The sequence below is a fragment of the Labrus mixtus genome, chromosome 2 (assembly GCF_963584025.1).
Source record: "Labrus mixtus chromosome 2, fLabMix1.1, whole genome shotgun sequence".
Lineage (NCBI taxonomy): Eukaryota > Metazoa > Chordata > Actinopteri > Labriformes > Labridae > Labrus > Labrus mixtus.
In genome coordinates, this window is record NC_083613.1 from 28,396,419 (window position 1) to 28,417,525 (window position 21,107).

The 21,107-nt window shown below is 41.7% G+C and overlaps 1 protein-coding gene and 1 long non-coding RNA gene across 2 annotated transcripts in view; one reads left to right on the forward strand and one right to left on the reverse strand.

Annotated features, from left to right (window-relative positions):
- The window catches only part of misp3 (MISP family member 3), a 138,285-nt gene that overhangs the window by 1,295 nt on the left and 115,883 nt on the right, over positions 1-21,107 (reverse strand). The gene's annotated exons all lie outside the window — the stretch shown is intronic.
- LOC132991790 (uncharacterized) lies at positions 5,538-20,893 on the forward strand. The gene is made up of 2 exons (XR_009676267.1): positions 5,538-15,142; positions 15,233-20,893. It is a non-coding gene; the product is annotated as an uncharacterized LOC132991790 (long non-coding RNA).

Consider the following 21,107-nt stretch of genomic DNA (forward strand, 5'->3'; position numbering starts at 1 on the left):
AATTAACATTTATTCTAATAAAACTAAATCAGGGGGATTTGAGGATTATTTCTCTTATTGGACAAATGATTTTGAAAGAACCATGAGGGCAATTAGAGATAATACATCATGAAATAATGGCACTTTTTTCTAACACCTTTGGCTTGTTAAAGCCCCTCTGCACCCTCTAAAATGTTCACATTTACAGTACGTCTAGTTTCAGAGTACAGAGCTTCTCCTGTTATCTGGAATCTTTAAAGAAATCAGTGCAAACATGAAAACTGTCCACAAGCAGAAAGCAGACGTTGCTAATAATGACTTTCAATGATGATCCCTTTAGACAAGCAGAAACACCTCCAGTCAGCTGACGTCACTGTTAATAGAGTTTGTATACTGAGACTGAGTGTGTTTAGAGTTTATGGTGGTAGGTAGTAGATGTTTTGTACTGAGCTACTTTTGGCTAATCATTAAAGAGTTCATGGACAGATACTGCTGATATTATGGAGAGTCGATGTCAGTGATGAGTTTCAGCATCTGATAGCTGATCAAAGAAAAAGTTTAAGAGGAGATATTTTAGTCAACCTCAGATTGTGATTTTCTGATGATCTTAATGCTCAGATATTTCAAACCCTGTTAGGAACCAAAATTGAGTTGAATCGATTAACCCGCTCGGTAGTAAAGCAATTCAAATCAAGCATTAAATCAACATTTGCTTTTTGGCAAACAAAATCACCAACACCATTACAAAATCTATTTTTAAAACCGCCAGACTGAGTAGCAAACAAACAAACAAAGTGTAGAACAATGATTTAAAAAAAAAGATTTAAAAATAAATCTTAGTCTCTGAGTTATTGAAGGTGTTATATTTTCTGTGTGTCAGTGAATTTGAGACCCAAGCCATCTCCTCCCTCTGAGATGTGATGTACCCCAAAGTGTACTTTACCATGTGGGACACCAGCGTCTGACTCCACTCTGCCCTCACACAGCCTCACAGCTTCTTACAGAGGATGTAGGTGAAGAGCACCAGAATGCCCGTGGACAGCAGTCCGATCGCACACTGGTGCATGCTGATGACGTCCTCCAGGGCGTGGATGCGCTCCTCCATGGCGTTGGTGTGGATGTAGTCATAAATGGAGGCCCCGATGCTCCACACCGCCCATAAAGCATCCACCAACGCTTTCATGGTAAGAGAGACCATTGAGAGGGCGGCCTGCAGCCGGAGCGCCGGCCGCATCCGCTGCTCACCGGCCCCACTGCACTACAGAGAGAGAGGAGAGAGAGTGACAGAGAGGGGGAAGCTTTGTGTGGGCATTGTGATGACATTTATATATCTACAATCATAAACAGATAACATGATCCTGTGGAGCGCCTCTCAGTAAAAAAAAAAAAAAAATCTGAAGTTAAAGTGAAACTCCTGATCAAAGCAGGCACTTCAAAATGCTTCATTGGCATGCTTTAAAAAAGTGAAATACTGCAAATATTTCAATCATCTATCTGTAATGACGTTCAGGTTTGGATATGTTATCTCCTCAGCAATCAGTTTCATAATGCTCTGCTCTGTTTTTATATTTCTAGACAGATTTATAATCATTTCATCAAGACTGATTCTTTTAGACAAGTTGTTCCTGCATCAGTCTAATTAAAAACATTTACATGACTTTTAGAAACAATTCAATATTTTAGCTCCCACATGTAATTTATTGTTGTCTATATGTTACAATTTTTTATGCTTTTTCATGCGCAAGCTGCTTCTAAACAATTAACAACAATAGAGTAGTTTGGATTGAATTTGTTCAAATTGATCAAATTGACTTAAAGAACTTTGGCGATTTGAGTAATTTCATAGTTTGAATTGAAGTGTTTTATTATCTGTTGTGGTTTTATTATTCATTCATGTTTATCTACTTATGTCTCTCAGTTGTGGAGTGAAAAAAACCAAAACACATTTATATTGAGCGTTGTACTTGAGGAAAAATGAGGTATATATATCTACACTTTCCATCAGTGCTAATACTTTTACTCCATCTCCAAACTTTTAACTGAACTACATTCACCTTGCAGGTGTGGTTACTCTGCAGATTAAGAATGTGTTTTATAAATATGTATCCTGATGAAAATAAGATGTAATGCTACAGAATAAACCCTCATGATGATACACTATGATGCACAGTATATAAATAAAGCCCTTGTGGCTTGGTTGCTGATTGGGTAGAATATAAAAATGTATGACAGCATGACACTCAGATGTTTTCTCACAGTGACATATTGCTTTACTAACTTGTCTGTTTGAGCTACAGTTACAATCTAACTTTCAAACATCAGCCTCATATAGCCTGTCTATATGCCTTGTTGTGTTTCTTCACATTCCTCTCTCTCTGCTCCCACAATGCATGATGACGTCATCACCGTATTAATAAACTGAACTGGCTCAACTTGATCCTCCATTTGTTTCCAGTGAGATCAGGAAAGTCCAAATCTGTAGTGCAACAGGAACTTGAGTTTGAGCTAAATGAGGAACAAGGACCGTGTGTGTTTGTACACTGAGATCAAAACGAACAGGCTTTTTTTTTTAATGTAAACAAGACAATTATTGAGAAGCTCAGAACTCACCCACGGGTGTCAGAAGTTAACGTGACGTCACAGATGAAGCTGCACATCCGTCCTGTCGTTGCTGGAGTATTAAGATATGCTGTTTGGGAGAAGCCGGGCTGTTGATGTCAGGTACAAAGTCGGACGTTTCTTCTTGATGCAAAGTTAGTCTAAATGAAACGCGTCGGTTCCGGTCCAACCCTTCAAAATAAATCGATTCTTGTCCTGACATATTTGGCTACAACACATTTTAACAACATGGAATACACAACCGGACTTTATTGTCTGCAGAAAAAAACAATATGCCACCAAAATGAATCTCACTGATCGATTTAATTACTATATTCAACGCTTTAACATTATTCTTTTAGTTTGATAAGTACATTTGATGTACTTTCGGGGGTTATAGTGAGCAGCTTGTCTGCATTAAGCAGCTGACTGAAACCATCAGAGGGGGCGTCACCACACACACTCAAAGTGGAGCATGACCTCTTCAACAGAAGGTTACAGAGGATGACAAACGAATGCAGTTATTTAATTTAATAAGATATACGTTTTAACAGTAACCTCTATTAGAATAGATTACAAGATATCAGATTTCTCAGGATTTGGGAAAATGTCTTAAAAGCCACAATGAAGAAAACGATCCAAAGCTTTTTCTTTCAGTTCAAGTGCATTTAATTACACAATTCAGAGAAATTCACAAAAAAGCAAACCTGCAAATAAAGAGACAATTATAAATGCATATACATTAACACATACATTAACGCATACAGAGATGAAATAGCAGAAAAATGTTAAATATATTTCAATGTTAGATTTAAACATAAAAATAAGTGTTTAAATGCAGACAGTGTATAGCATGTAAAATAAGTAGAGTATCTCATTCAATTCAAGGCAAACTCTCTCTAAAGGGTGGATTGAAATCTGGACACTGATGACAAAACATGACATTACACTACATAAAATAACATGACAGGACACAAAACAATACAACATAACATTAAAACATAAGATGACATAGCATAACAAAACATAGCATGACATAACAAAATAACATGTCAAACTTAATCCCAGGGAAATCCAGGTTTTGTTATTGAGAGAAATGATACTCTCACACACAGGCCCTACATCTACAAATCCACAAACTGGATTTATGGACTAATGGAGAGATGTCAGAGTGAAGGGGCTGCACACAGGGGGCGCCCGAACACTCTGGGGTTCAGTGCCTTGCTCAATGGCATCTCCGCAACCACGAAGTGACCCTCTGGTTCCAACCCTATAAGTCCCTATGGCTACGGACTGCGACACGAAACGACATCATACAACATGCCATGATGTAACTTAACGCAACTAAGATGATGTAACATTACATGACATGACATGACAAGAAGAAGTAATGTTGAATGTCGTGTCAAATGTTCTCTTTAATGTTTATGCTGCAAATGGAGCTGCTGTGGTGCGAGACACATTTCAGACTTTGTCTGACAATAAAGTTCAATCGATAAACATAATCACGAGGATTAGAATATGAATCTCCTTTAATATACCTAACTTCCTGTAAGAAATGAAATCTCAGATTCTATATGTCCAGCTGTCATGCAGTAATTACCCCCTGATGAGCTGCTCCACGTGACCACACTCAGTGATCGTTGGGAAACAATAAAAGGTTTGTGTTTTCCACACATGCGTGTCGTGGTGCGTCTCCCGCCACCAGGGGTCGTAGCGCACCAACATGTCACATGCGAGCTGCGATGGACCTGGGCTGGATCTCGCCTCCTGAACAGCATCGATAAAAAGAGGGGAACACCTTGAGAGAGCCGCAGACGAGCCGCCCCGGAGCTGCGCGCGGAGCGGGGCGCGCGTGGCGCATGTGGACGGGCTGAGCACAACACACCGCAGGAATGTGTGCGCTTACAGCCAAACACACATGCTCGGACATTGCTCCGCGCAGTGCTCTTTGGCTGCTTTAAAGTCCTCTTTCAGAATAATTGGAACATTTTCGGGGCCACAGCGCTGCGCCCCCCGACGGAAACCTATAACAGGAGACGAGCCAGTGACGCGCTGAAAATAACCAGTTTACCACTTAGCACCGGTCCATTTTGGGGAGGGCCCAACACGAGGGCGCAGCAGCATATATCAGCTCCTTCCAGCTGTTTGGGAATACCCTGCTCATTATATCGAGGCTGCAGCATGGTGCTAGCAACAGCAAGCACCTCTTTTTCCACTCAGTCTCCCGGTCTGCCTCCCTCCAGAGTGGATACTGGGTGACTGGCTGGGTGCTGGGAGCGCACCGGGTATCTCTCGGTGGGAAATGCTGAAGCTTTTTTTTTTTTTTTTTTTTTTTTTAGGGAGGGAGGGAGGGGAAAAACTGGCTGGCACAAGGCAACGACACTGTTGCGTCTGTAATGTTTTTTCTCAGAGGGGAGCAGATAGGCCGGGGGGGCGCACCGGACGACTTCTTCCTATAAGAGACAATTCATCCCCCCTCGACCTCTAAAGGATAATGTTGCTAAATCTGGGATGCATGTAAGACCAAGTAATCGGTGTTACTGGGGCGGCGGTGCTGCTGGATGATCGGTGAAGTTGAACTTGGTTTTGCAGACGCGGGCAGCCAGACAAGCAGCCAGACAGTCTGCGCTTTCTTTCTCTTACGCGAGGTCTCCACATGGCTGCGGGATGCAGACACCTGCCCGACACACAGGTAACAACAGCAGCATCACCTACTTCTACCAACGCTGGCAGACAGCAGATCATTGGGTAAGTATCGGCGTGATCATATTTAACCTTCTTTACCTCAAAAATGTTGTAAAAAAAAAAAAAAATAGAAAGTGTAATCCAGAATCCTGGGGTAAATGTGTGGTTGCGTCCCTGGTAATACGAATGACGATGATGATGATAGTGTGGGTCAGAGACTGGGTCTTTGGGGGCAAGGTGAGTCCTCAATATGTTCAACTGGCCTACAAAGTCCCAGTTTCCGGCTCATGTAACCCCGAAGTTAGAGACCAAAAATACTCCTGCGTCCTACCTTTTAGTGAAAACTAATAGAAACAGATGGAAGTCTTAAAGGAAACACAAACACGGTATCGTCAGTTTTAAAGAAAACAATGTAATAACTAATCAGTTGGAGTGATTACAACGCTCGTTAAGGTCAGTAAACGCACCGTTTTATAATTGAACATGATGCGATTTAAGATCATTTTTATGGGGAAATATATCGAGAGAAAAAAAACGCAGAACATATTTTACAAAAATAAAAGGCCCCACAAAGTCCCTGATGGATATCCTGGACCCATTAAAGGCTCCAGGTAATATTCAAAGTACTAAAGGTGCAATAGTGCAGGCATTAAACTTAATGAATACAGTGCAAACTGGTGTTAAATCAAAGGTAAGGCTGAGATGTGTTCAACGATATTATAGCTCAGGGGTCAAACAATAACCGTCATTGCTTAATAATCATTTCAAACCTTTGATTAGTCATATTTCAACTTCACAGGCTTGTGAAAGAGTCACAGATAAGCAGAGCTGAGGTTCTTTCTATCTGATGCACACAATGATGAGCAGCTTTCACATGTCATCTCTCTATAAAAAACTAAATGTGTGTGTGTGTGTGTGTGTCTCTGCTGGCCTAATTCTAGTGCACAGCTCCTGATAAATAACTTTTAAAACAAATCCCTTTTTTTATTATTTAGGCTTTTTTTTTAGCCAGATCAAAAATAGGCCAGATGAAAGTAATAATACAAAAACTTTAATTTATTACAAAATGAGTCAATGTAATTTATTTCTCTTCAAAGCACACATGATGAAAATTTAATCGGCAACATTACGAGCAAATTGCTCGCATCCTCCTTGAATTTTTGGAAAAGAAACTGAACAAAAAACTTGACCGTTTCTGCCGAAACTCAAAAGTCTCCCTGAACAAACCTGATCGAACGAAACACACGCGCTTCATCACGTCCAACAACAACAACAACAACTGTGTCAGGTTAAGAAGAAGTTGTTTTGGAGGCCTGTGTCTATATCTGTCCTGACCCTAGCATGCCGAACACATACCTCACTAATGAATTTAGCATCCTGACACAAGATGCTTTATGTAATTAATAGAGTGGAGGGGTACGCTGGTGGCATCTCCGTGCTGCAAGTGACACATAGGTAAGACATTCGCTGAAGCATGGGATTTTTATTTTAAAAGAGACCTAGGTGATTATTAAAACACACTTGAGGCAGGCCTGTAAATGGCATCACAGCAGACTGTGAGCGGTTCATCTTTGCGTCACTTTCACTTATTAAAAGGTTAAAACCATCATAGATTATTTGTAGGCTTGTTCATAACGGATCAGTGTCGGGATATTCGTTTTTACAAGCCTGCTATTTCTTATTACGTCTATAAAGGAAAGTAGACACTTTGTCAAACATATTAAAGCTTTAATTAAAGTCCTTGAAAATGAAGGTGAGCTGCTACTGCAAACAAAAGATATATATTCAACTCTCACATATATTTACGATCCAGTGAAGAGTATAGTTGAGTGTTTCTAGTGGTGATGCACTCAACTATCATCACAGATTCCCCTCCCGTCGCAGCCTACTAAAACACACACACACACACACACACACACACACACACACACACACGTGATACATCACAGAAAGCAGATAATAAGCACTCTGTCCAAAAGCTCTCCATATATGCTGCAGGAGAGCACGAGCCAGCGCAGCTATGAGAGCTGAGGGCCTAGTAAGGGAGGCTTGGTGGAATGAGCCTGGTTTGAATAAGCAGCATGGCTACGGGTGAGCTCTGGGAGAGTCACCAAGTGTGCTGATTAAAGTTGTGATATTAAACAGCGCTGGCTGCTCCTGCCTGCCAAGCCTCCCTCTCTCTCTCTCTCTCTCTCTATTTCAGTGGCATTTCACATTGTTTAAAAGGCCCGATCGGACTCATCTCGCCACTTGCTGCTCGGTGTTGCTTACAACTTTTCATTTTTTATTTTCCACCTCCCGTGTCTCCCTATTCTCTGTGAGCAGAGTCCTAGATTTACTTTAAATAAGCTTTTACTACATTTCCCAGGTGCTTTTCTGCTCTGGGTCACTGGGTTCGCTCAGTCCTCGACTTGACCGTAGTGCTGAGTGCATGTGTGTGTGTGTGTAATTGTGAGCATCATATAGAAAACTCTGCTGAAAAAAAAAAAAAAAAAAAAAAGCTCCACATTGTGTTTACCTCTTCTGTGAAAGCTGAACTCCTAACGAACACACGGAGCGCTCCTTCTCGGAAACACTGCTCTGAACTCATTCAACCCCTTTTAAAAGCGTCACTGCGAAACCCAATAAAACTCTGCCATTATAAATATACAATTCATAAATACTGGAAAGCAGGCGCGCTTTCTGTGAAATATATGGCCCGAGCCCTTTTGAAAAGGTCACACTTTAAAAGACGCTGTGGTCACTCTGACTTGTTGGATTGCTTAAGCTGCTACTGAACAGATACCAAAAGTTATTGCACCAAAATCGCAACTCAGGGAGCCAGCGAGTGTTGTAGTTTGATCTCAAAAGTCTGGAATGGGACGTACGAAGATTAAGCTAGTGAGGGAGGGAGGGAGAGAGAGAAAGAAAAGGCAGCAAGAAAAGTGAGGGACTTTTAGGGGCAGCTGTGTTTTATTAACCCAGTCATAATGCCCCTAAAAATCCTTATTGCTCTTGCAATGGTCAACAAATCTCCTGTTACAACATGAAGAGGATTTCAGAGTGGGCTTTAGGGATTCTTATCAAAAACCTGTTGCACTTAACAGCTCACTGAAAAATGTACGCTCTGGTTGATAGGCTTCATCTAGAGAGTTTAGCATGAATGGAAGTATGCAATCTAGTAAGAGTTACTGAAGTCGAACAGTAACCTTTGTCAAAAGTTTCTCAACACGTTTGCTGATGCAGATTAGCTCAAAGTTGTACTGAGTTAGCTGAAACAGAACAATGCCAATGTTTCCCTTCGGGGAACTTATCAAACATGCTTCTCTGAATATCTGCCCAAGTCTTCAGAGTTTAAAATGCAGACGAGGGAGTCGAGGCTCCGTGTCCTTTGGTGTTTTGACTTTGCAACCGAGTGCCAAGGGACGGATTGTGAGACACAGACAGAGAAAAAAAAAGAAGGTCGGCAGGTAGACTGATAAATAAGACAGGCTGACGGCAGACGAAAAAAAATAAAAATCAGAGTGGCTGGTAGAAATACAGGCAGGCAGATGGGAGCGTAAGACAGGTAAATAATGAGACATCCTGACAAGACAGCAGCCGTTCAGCCAGATATAGAAAATGGCAACCAGGCGGGGAGGAGGAGACAGACATAGGAAGGAAAAAGAGACAGGTTAATACAGACTTGATAGAAAGAGAGGCATGGAAGAAAGCAGGCCGTGGAGGGCTGCGATCCAGGCCTGGGTGTGGTGAGGTGGGCTGTCCTGGCTAAAGGGCGGGTGGTGTCTAGAGGAGCTCTCAGTGTTGGTGAGTGAGTCATCAGAAGGAGGCTATTCTGTCGACTCTCCCGGTGGGACGGGTCCTTCTGCTGAAGGAAGCAAGGAAGATTCCTATTCATGTCAAGGGACAGAGAGGGAGAGAGATAGACAAGGGGAGAGGGAAAGTGTGGACGATGACTCAGGGCCACGAACCACATGGTGACGGAGGAGGGAGGGAGAAATTACTCATCAGAGCATGTGGAATCTCATACGGCTATCACAGGACTGACAGCGTGCTTCCCCCATGGCTGTTGCTCAGCCGCCATGCAGCCGCCATGACTCCCTCAGGCTCCAACCGAACACTGATCAGCCTCGCTTTTCACCGAACGAGAACAGAGCGAAGGTGGGGATCAGGGTGAGCCAGGGGTCAAATTCACACAGGAAGGTTTTTCTTTTTAATAAAATGATTTTTATCAGAGCCGGGTCCCTGCCAGTCAGGGCACCTTGGGGCGTCACGAGGCACTAAACTGAGAGAATATTTGTGCTTTTATCAGAGCTGAATCCAATCAAAAAGTGCACAGTCACTTGACATTTTTTCCCCCAAATATTGTAGACTTCAGTCGCCTGGCTGTCTGCAGCTTCTGTGGAACAATTGCATGCTAATAAATGTTGCACCATTTTCTGACAAGGAAGTTTGAATACAAACAAAAAGGGCTGGATAACCCTCCAGATTAGCATGTTTTCATCTTTGAGCTTCAAGTGTCTGTGCTGGCTGTGAGAAATATACATCAAATCATAGCGCTACTGTAGTGTAAAGAAACACCCGAGCCGGGGAAGCCAGACTGGTTCAAGTCCTGGTTTTATTAAGAATGTGAACTACAATGGAGTGTAAATATTGAGGTATTTTGAAACAGGAGTTTCTTCTCAAGCCTCTGTCTGCTTATATTTGAGTTTTAAATCACAATAAGTCGGCACAGGTCTCTCTGCTCTCGCTCCAAATTCAGCAATCCTGACAAAATATTTTACAAGGGGAACCTTTTCAAAAGGAGAAGCTTTAAAAATATGCATCCACTGTACATGGTGAACAGAGGGTGACATTTGAAGTCCAGTAGCTTCTATTCTCCTCTGACACTCAGCTTACAAAACAGCTCTTTCATGGCTCATGATAAATGTGCCACTACAGTCAGCTCCTGGATGACAAAGTTGTATTGAGTGATGACAAGACAGAGAATAGAAACGGGTGAAAGGTCTACCGATGCGACATGCTCCATAGCTTCTCTTTATCTTCTTGAGACTCAGCTGCAATGAACCTGCACATGTCCTGGTATACGAGTGGCGTTGTTAGGTGTTAACACACGATGGTGAACTCATTCCCCCTGGTCTACTTTATATGTGTGTAATGGTCCTATTAACTGGTGGCTTAATTCGTAGGGAGCAACCTTAAATATAAGTTTAAGCAGACAAAAAGGATGATGAGTCTACCATGGTGGCATGACTCAACAGGTGAAAGGACCACGCCCAAAGGGGCCCCCCCGCTTACCAGTGGCGGCACAGTCCCAGATCTCTCTGTAACCGAGGTTGCCATCAGGGTGTGGGCTGACGCTGCTCCAACACCCGAAGAACCACTCAAATCCAGAGCAAACACTGCACACAAAAGCGAGAGGGCAAGAAAAACTGGAGCAGACCTTCCCTGTGTGGATCCATCTCGTTTGAAAGAGCGAATGAACCCTCCTGACCTGCTTTTAGCCAATCAGCCTGTCAGACAAGGCTTTGGTGTGACAAGAGTCAACAGACAGGAGGGTGATTAGGCGTAATACTTTAAGCTAAATTAATGTGATGCTGTGGTGGATCCTCAGCCTGGAGCTTGTTGCACCAGGTATTTTTAAGTTCAGGTTTAGTATATTCATTGAGAGTATGCTAATGGAGAGCTTCTGTATGTATAACTTTATTAGAGAGTAGTTACTTAATATTGACACCCAATAACTGCCAGGTGTAGGGCTTGCATAGCTAACTGATATAACTAATAAAGCTAACATTAGCCTGCTAATAGGGGACATGGTTAAATTAATTATGACCAGATTGTTGATAAATCATCTGAAGATTTACAGTATTGTAAGTAACACAACATAAAAAAAAACAGCTGTTCTGTTTAGTTAGTTAACTAAATGTGTGGACTTAAGGTGCATCCCAAGTCTCTTAGGTTGCATCCATGCATCCTTCACTTGCTTCTTAGTCCCTCTCACCAGAGATGCACGAGGAAAGGAAGCGAAGGAGAGAGGGGGAACAAGGTAACATGATTTCAAGAGACACGAGACGACCTTTTTCCTCCGTAGCGTCAGGGGAAGCGACGTCCGTTTGTGACGATGACATCAGCCGATCACCGCTCAGCCGTCGGTCGGCTTTAACAGCCGTTCGTGTCTGTGTTAACTATTTGTTATTTTATGATTCATTTAAAAATAATAATTATTTGATTAGTATTTACTAATTTACTGTCCCTAAAATTATTTATTAGGTTTTAAATTTCAGGAAAATATTAAAAACAGAAAACAATTCTCAAACCCAATACTTATTAATGATCGGCCTTATGTGAACTTTATGGACAGGACGATGAATGTAAGAAGTGTTTCTTAGTGACAGGCTCCGACTCGCTCAGATTTATATTCTCTTCATAATAAAATTAAAAAGGGCAAACGACCGACCACAAAGAGAGAATATTTATACTTCTCTTTTACTGTTAATAAACTCTAGTGTTGTGAAGTTTGATTCACTGCAGCGTCCAATCAATGATTGATATCCAATAAGGGGGCGTGTCTTAAAGTAAAAAGACTTGCTCTCGTGAATCCTCTCATCGCCCCTTACATTTCCCTCCTCTCCTATCTCCTCCGAGCAGCTTCAGCTTCATTTAAGAGACTTGAGATGCGCCTTTACACAGCCCGCTTAGCAAAGGCAGCTGGTTAGCAGCGCAGCAGCTCCAGTGCTTTTTCATAGCTCGTGTAATAGCTTGATAGATTAGAATGTAATTGTTCTGTCGAGAATCGAGAAACGTCCCTCCTTTGTCAACATCTTAAATCAATCTTCAAATAGGTTGGCATAGTCCGACTTCCCCCACTTGTTTTAAAATGCATGAACACTCCAAACTCCAAAACAAACACAGTTCTTCACGATTAAACAAAACAAATAAACTCAAATAAAGACAGTTTAAACAGCCTTGTCCATCTTACTGCTACGTACTATCGTTAAGTTTGAAGGATTAAATCAAGACTGTGTTGACCACTGCAGTAAATTTAGGCAATAGGTGACCTTATGATTCTAGAGAGGATCAGTTAGGAAGTGTGTCACTGTTTCTAACATATGTATCAAAATGAGGTCTTTGGACTCAAGGGTCAGAACTGTGTACACACACATGTATACTCAGTCACACACTCATACAGATATTTAACTCTTAAACTTCCCACCTCTCCTTTACACACTGTTTGCTTTTTTATAAGGAATGTCAAACTGGATTCAGCTTTCCTGCACTGCCTGGCTGCATTCAGTTCAGTCGGCAGCTGGGTCTCATCTTCCACTGTTTGCCTTTGTGATTATCTTTGAATATACATAAGCAGAGAGCCGTTTCATACAACGCTGCCATGTTGATGTTTGTTTTCTGTGAAATAATTTGCTATAGTGTGAGGAGAAATGCAGAGAGGTGCCCTTGCTTGAGTTCAGCCTAAATATTTGAAAAGTCACTCCTCCTTTCTTCTCCGCCATCCTTTGCCAAACACAGACAGGGGGGGGGGTCAGTTTCCAGTTGTTTTCTGGCTGTTTGGGGTCAACGATGCATGCTGGCAGACCTCACAGGCACTTTCTCTTTGCAATGCATTGCAAAATGTGTTGCAGGCTGAACTCGACTCAGCGTTTGTGTGCCCCAGTGTTGAGTAACAATGAGCTCCGCAGGGCGATTGGCACATGTCTGTTTGATGCTGCAGATACAGTCATGCCATTGTGTGGAGTCAGCAAGTGAAATGTGTGTGTGTGTGTGTTCATGTGTGTGTGTGTGAGGAAAACTGGGTGTTTGTTTTGGCAGAAAGACCATTTGCCAAAGAAGGGATGCCACTGCCAAAACATCCCCAAAGAACCTCGGTGGAGAGTGTTTTATCTGCCAAACCTCTCCAGCAGTAATATAATGGAAAAGGTGGCCATTTTACTCCCAACACCCACCTCTTCACAGCTCTTTTGTGAGCGAGGAGAGCTAATGGTGGGCTGTGGTAGGCCTTTTTTTAGTGCAGTGTTTGAAAATGAAAGGACTGCAATGTAGGTTAGCTGCTGTTCCTCCAATGTTCTTCAACAATCGTAGTTGACAAGAGGATGAAGAGCATTTTCGGCTCTTCAAGGCCATGGCACTGCCTCATGTTAGCGCTGATCATTTGGTCTATACTACTGCAGCTCACATTAGGTCCCATTGTCCGGCCTGAGCCAACATCCTCCACTCCAGAGGGCCTGTGTGCCATAACCACAGAGCTCAGCTTGGCTCTGTGGTTATTTAAAAAAAAAAAAAGGAAAAGCCCTCTTCCCAAAAAACCTTCTTCCATTACAGAAAAGAGGTTTTCCGCTTCTATCAAAGCTGTCAATGGAAGCTATTCAAGCCACTTGGAAAACATCAATTGCTGCTTTATTTTGCTCTTCATGTTGGGCAAATCATCAGTAATTGGGACAGCGTGATCCCTTCATAGTTGGTTTTCAGAAGAAAAGGGAGATTGTGTTGTCTATGCACGAGTCTTCACACCCATGATGATCTTAAGTGTTGTATTCACGCATTGTTGATCTGCAGAGCATGTGTTCAGCTGGCAGTTCTGTGAAATACCCTCATCTGTGCTGCTTTTTTCTAACCGTAAACCCAAGCAGCTGATGTGAACATGAATAAACTGCTCGCGTGATGAGCTTACCTTGCCATGTGCTGAAATGAAGCGTTGTTTTATGTTGGCACTGGGGCCGATAGGAGCCGCATTGTGACAGGCAGCCCCCGAGGCGACTTGCAGCTCAGCAATGTGCCTTCTTGGACCTTCCCTCTCATTCCTGGGCATCAGAACAGTTGCACAGCACCCGTCTGACTCCAAAACCAACAGTTTTAGAAATGTCTTTACTTCTGACTATTACTACTTTACTTCAAACTATTCAGATGCACTTTCATGTGACTCTCTTTTGGGTTGACAGAGTTTTATTTCTCTTCCTTAATGCCTCTTGTGTTTCTTTGTTTTACTTGGCTCTTTTTGACTTGACTCATCTCCCTGGCATGTGGGATGGGTTATTTTGGGCAGTGTGGATGTGTGAATGTAAGCAATATGCATACAGTAGGACTACATGCATGAAAGGTGTGCGTATATTTGATGTCAGATTGATGGTGACAAATTCCCCTTGACAAGTCATATCACTACTGTTGCAGTGACTACTTTCCAAAAGATGCTTTTTCTGTAACACATCCTGGTCGTTATCAACTTATCAACAAGACTTTTTTGGGGAATACTCTTATTCATTATCTTACACTGAGTTAGTTTAGAACACCTGTCCCACTCTTATGTCTACACAGTAAATATAGAGTAACCTGAAGCTGCCCCTTAGCTTAGCTTAGCATAAAGAAGGCAACCTTCATGCTAGTCTGAGCATGAGCCAATGTTTAACTAAAGTCCATGCTAAAGGGCCATTTCTTAGGTCTCTTAGGTCTCACTTGTCAAGATAGGAATCTAAAAAAAAGAGCATTTTAATCTAATAAGTTTATTGTAATGAATACATTTTGGCAATTTAAAAAAATATACAACATTCAGTTTCTCCCATTGGCTGAATGAACCCTGGATGATGTCACCAATTTGTTACTGAACAGGGCTTTGGAAGCCCGCCGATGGCGGTTGCTATGCTGGACATGCTGTCTCAACCTAACTTTCAGTCAACTTATTGACAGAAAGAGCTGGAAATGAAACAGTTCTCAAACCTCCTGACAAACGAACAGCACTTATCCTTCATAACCTCAAAACAGATGATTTATTAAAAAAAAAAACACCCTCCCTCAATGTGTGTCGAGCCAGCCTTAAGCGAACACTCAAGTTACTGCAGGTTTTTGCACTTCCCCGTTAGCTTTATTTTTCAACACTGGAGTTTGCCGCTTGGTTTCTCCACAATAACTGATAATGGACGACTCAGCCTCTCAAACTTTTTTTTGGGCTTTATCGCTTTTAATTGACAGGCTGGATTAAGAGTGGCAGGAAACGTGGAGAGAGAAATTGGGGGATGACAAGGCCAGGAGTCAAACCTTCACCAGGGGGCTGAATTTCTTTTAATAACTCATCAATTTAGATTTTTTTGAAGGATAAGAGTTGTACCTAATTAGGGGCGTGACTGGTTTGACTGCAAGCGGGAACACTGTAGCTAAATGTCACGAGGGCTTAAGGCCCGCCTCAGCTGCACTTGGTTGGTTACTTGGTTGAGATGGCTTTTTCAATATGGCGACCGACATTGACAGGCTTCAAAGTGCACTACAGAAAACCAATGGATGATGTCACTGAGACAACATCCATGTGTTATAGACTGTGGTCTAGACAGGGCCATTTTTAGATGGCCCTTTTCAAAATTAAGAGCTAGCAGGACCCTTAACTGTAGCCAAAAGCTGCCTGTGTGCAAGATTGTGTTATCCCTGTATGGCTTCTTCTACAGCATTAGTAATATCACCTTTATTCACTTTAATTAAATTAAATCTTTTTTTGTAAATGTTTATCAATCTAAAAAAAAAAAAAGAAGAGGGGCCTGATTGGTCTAAGGTAACAAAATCTGCCAACCAGCACCTCCTAAGCTCCCTGATTGACACTTTTTTAATTAGTTTAAAGCAAACTTTCACCTTCAAGTGTTTCTCTGTTCACTGTGTGATCTCTCCTTTCAGACGGTCGGCTGATATTTCAGACCGTCTGTGTTCATTGTCAAATAGCCTCTGGCTTTATAAAGTGAGGGGTGAATGAAGACGTCTCAAGGTAACATCGAAGAAGCCACAGAGGAGAAAGGAGCTCAAATTGAATGCAACAACAAAGCCCTTAAACTGTCTGCAGAGTCCTGGAAACAGCTACAGGTGTTTCATAAATTTATGTATTATCAAAAACATACAAACATTGATCACAACCGCCAAGCTGTGTTTGAGGATGGGGTTTGGGTCAGAGGGGGGTTACGTTTGGAGGTAAGATTACATTAACTCCCCCATTACATGTTAACCAGCAATAAAAATAATAATACAGAATGCTTTGATAGCACAGTCTGTATATAAAAGATATTAAAGAATCTCAGTGATGCATTATTACTTGTATTATTAGAAACTTATTCTTGTATCCAATAAACTGTCCTCCAGGAATATCTAACACAAGTCCAACCATTCTTTTGTCTGAGTCTTGCAGCTCTGTCTGAAGAGATTCACCAGTGACTGCATTGTCTCACCTAAAACAATCCAATTCACAACCACCAATACACGATCAGGTCACATTAAATCAAACCTCAAACTCAATTTTCAAACTGTTAATGCAGAGAGGATTATCAGTTCTCCTGGAGTTGGCTGCTCACGACCTGCATACTTTGAGACTATGCATCACACTCAACAAGCCCCACAACTGTAATGTAAGCAAGCCGTTTGTAATGTTATACCCAAACTTTCACATCGACTGAAACTAACCTCCTGATTGATGGAGCTTGTTGGCTCTACACCTGATTTAATTTGAGCGCAGAACGCTCTTGTGGTATTTATATTTAACATCACTGAACACAGAAAGTGTCAAACTACAAGAGGTGACGCCAAAAAAAAAACAAAAACTAGACAATGTTTTGGGGGGAGCTATGTGCCGTCCCAGAGGTTGCGTCAGATGTCTTCCACTATGACACAGTGTGGAAAAAACAAGTTATTGTTGTGTTTGAAGCTCATTTCCATTCTTGACACCATACATCTGTCAGGTTTAATGCTGTGTCCTAAAGTCTGATTCTGACAGCTCAACACCCTGACGCCATTTAAACTGAACATAATAAGGTTATCAGAACGTTTGATAATTGGATACAAAACTAACACAATTTCTATTCTTTACCGTTCCATAGTATGGAAGAGTTCAAAGGATTAAAAGTACCCTACAAATCTTCAGTTACATTTCAACCCAAGGCTGCTGGGATTCAAAGAGAGAGAAACTATCTAAGCTGCGTAAATACATTGGCAACATTTGGTTGCAGAAACATTGGCAATGTATGATGGGTATTGACGGTAGTTATAAACAAGACATTTCCCAACATTGGGATCCTAGGACATCTATTTTTGTTGCCATGGTATCGAAATAAGTCTCAATATCATTCCAATCAGTTCTACTAGCGTTAAAATTCTGGTATTGTGAAAATCCTTGCTAAGTAACATAACAAGGACTTATTTGGGTCAACTCGAGCTAGACGCTGCAACACTTCTGCATACTTATATCCTCTGTGTCATTTTGGGAGTCATTTCAACTTTCAACCTGATCCACCCTCAGTTGTGAAAACCTGTTGGGAGCTGTGTTGAAACTCTGGCTAGACTCAACCCAATTTTTTTTTTTTTTTTTTACTGATGTAAGCTTGTAACCAGCATGCTAACTGTCTCGTTCTTTGTTTGATCTGCCTGGCTCGGACTCAGAGGGATGTGCTGTGTTGTGTTTCAGGCAACAAGATCATTAAGTGGTCACAGTCCAAATGTCCTGGAAGTGCACTATATTAATACGACGCTTCTCTACTTCACAGCTTCTTTGTTTTTGTTCTTCTTCCTGGCAACCATCACACAGAAAGCTTTGGAGTATGTGTGAATAAAGGAGACATGCATGCTTAATGAGCAGAAGTAAAAACAGCTTCAGTCTTTGTTTATTCCTCACAGTAGCGCTGCCTAGTGAACTGAATGTCAAGGCAGTGGAATAACTGAATTAAGTTGTCTGTTAAAATGAAGGAACGAACACGGACGTTTGTTATTGTGTCAGCCAGATCGTATCTGTTTAATTTCATACTTTCTAATTTTTTTTTAAAAGTCTGAAACATCTGCACCCAAACATTTCACATTTCCCCCTCCTGAACTCACCTGCCACACAGATTAACATCTGACTACAGCTTGCCAGAAGCATAGGAGTCCATGTGAGATGTGGACAGTCACCTCTTGTAACATGTGCAGTGTCAGAGAGTCAACGAGAAAAGTAATACAAGAAGCAAAGAACAGCCCTCTGCTCTCAGATTTACAACCGTGGGGTCAGCAGTGGAGCTGGAGCAGAGTGGTGCAGAGCTCTCCTCTTCCTCCCTCCTGGCCTCCTTCGCCTTCCCTGCTCCCACCCAATTTTTTTTTTTCTTTTTTTTTGGTGCTCTCTTGTTACTGTATATGGGTCATACTCGCGATTGAATGTACATGCTGGTAAATATGTTCTCTGTTCCCAGGGAGTGTGTGGAAATAAGTGCTCAAACCTTTACCTTTAAGTGAAATGAGTAACACAGCGGATCAATGCTGCATTTAAAGTAAAGGTCAGGCTTTTTAACTGAGCGTATATGCAACGTACTGTACATTCATCTTAGACTTTTGTGTCACTCTTCAAGTTTCAAACTTTTTCCTGATCTTTTAGCCCGTCTGTTAAACAGTTTTGATGTCGTTGAACTCAAACAGGGGATCATATTTGATGAGCTTGTTTTATGTATTAACCTGTAAAAAATGTTCTTCCTCAAACTTCAGACTTGTGCTGTCATAACATTTTCTTTTGTATAAAACTGTCTAGGAACCTGGGAAAGTGTACTTTGTCACGCTCCACTTCTGCTCCTTTCACATTTGTTATCTGTGTGTACTGTATATGTGTGTGTGTGTGTGTGTGTGTGTGTCAATGCTCGAGTAGCCTAAGTCTTATGTAATCATTTACAGTATAGAATCTATACAGTGCACTTTGTCTCAGGGTTTGTTCCTCGCCCTGCAGTCCCTCCCTGCAGTTAATTTTGTTAAATAGGGAAAATGGAAGAGTAATTATGGCATCGTTGCCACAACAAACTTAATCACAGTGCGAGGTAATATTTACTGGTATGTGATATCACTCTGCTAAAAATAAACTGTGAAAGCAAGACAACTTCTGCCTTTTTTTAATTTTTTTAATTTTTTTTAAAGAAGCTGCAAAAGGAAACATGTTGGGTTTTCCAGTCACTGAACATCTTTCTGCATGTTGAGTTAAGTGTGTGTGTGTTTGTGTTGCCACTAGTTTACCTGCGCTGCACCCCCTCCTCCCCCTCCTCCCCCTCACACACACACTCCCTGTGAGAAGTCACCACAATCTCAGGCCGAGCAGGAAGGCAGGATGTTTTTGATGAAGCAGTGGGCTTAATTTAGGTCCAAGCATTCTCAGTATCTGTCACCCAACTCCCAACATTTGCAACCGACAGCGCGGGAGGCATGTGTGAGTTGGTGCTCATGTTTATCCAGGCAGGCAGGTTATAAATTCAAGAAATGTACACCAACACTTAGCCATGCTAAAAAGACAAGAATACCTGCACTATGTTAAGACTCGCCCGTCCTCTTTTTTACCCTCTAAATAAAAGAAAACATGCTGATTTTCAACAGTCTATTGTGTGGTATTTTGTCTCTTTTGAGAGTATTTTATACTAAAAATCCCATTAACCCTGCCAAACACAAAATCTTGACTTCTTATTCTTAAGGAATTGGCTCGGTTTTAGCTCCTCTTGGCCATAAAATAACCAAACAGGCGTTTGCAATGCCAACAACCTCTGCCAGAGACTTCTGCTTGCACCCACTGTTCTCTCACTGGTACATAGAGACGTTTAAATGCTTTCTCCTTTCAATTACAGCATTTTAACGCCTGTGTGAAAAATGTTTTTATTAATAAGAATGAGCAAAGTATGTCGTAATTTAGCTCCAAAAATGTCCAAGGTAATTGCACGAGCTTCGCCCTCTCTCTCAGTCTGCAGTTTAATGTTTGATGAACACATGCACACTTTGAAATGGGCAATGTGGTTCTTTAAAAAAAAAAAAAAACAACTAAAAACCCGTAAGGGAATCTGGTGCCGCTCTGACCTCGGAGCTCATCGCCATTCGAGTGTTGCATTAAAATGAACGTGCTCCGACTTGTGAAGTGACTGCACCGGGGCGCTGAGAGGGGAGGCGTGTGGTCGTCATGCATCCGTAACGAGTGGAAAGAAAGGAAGACCACACAGCAGCACGGTCAGATCAGGTTGTCAGAGACCATATTTAAAAATCTGGGTCGGACTCCAAAACCATAACCTCTCTCTCTCTCTCTCACTGTGGCTCTCCATTCCCTCCTCTGCACCCCATTTCTCCTTCATCTCTTCCCACTCCTTGTCTCCTCTTCTTCCTCACACAGCTTTATCTCCTCCTCACACACTTAACATACCCACACATCTTCATTTCATTCACTCCTTCTCCTCTTTCTGTTTCTTGCCCAGAATGCCCAGCGTGCTGTCCACTAAGGAAGCAGCTTTGTGTTTTCTTTTGGGGATACAAAATTTGGATTAAGATTATTTTAACCTTTAATAATCGTACGATCTAAAAATGTAATTTCAAATCTTAATTAATGTAAATACAAGGGCAGATTTTAAACTATTTTGCTCTTCTCCCATGAGGAATTAAAAAAATGTGAAGCTTGTGAGGAACAGTTCTACAATTCATTTAGCAGACGCTTTTATTCAAAGCTAGGAGCAGCCATGTGCTTCATATGAAGGTGCGAAGGCAGCCAGATGAGTCGTAAGTGTTACATCAAAGCGTTTCCAATGAAATGACAATGAGAATGAAAACCTTCACAGCTGTGGCTGCAGAAATTCGACACATCATGACTTAAACTTCAGGTACCTCTAATACATGGTACACAAGGAAAGAAAAAAGAAAAGGGGGTCGTGAGCTTCATTGAAAGAAATAACTATGTCACAGGAAACCATCTGGAAGTATTGGGGGGGGGGGGGGGGTGGTGGGTTCTTAATTCATAAAAAAAGCATCTAGTTGTGTTTGGAGTTTAGAAGATTCTGTAGCTCTTTTAACATGAATGCCTTTCTTTTTTCCTTTAGCCATTTATAAAATGTGCAGAATACAGTGCAGGCATTAGT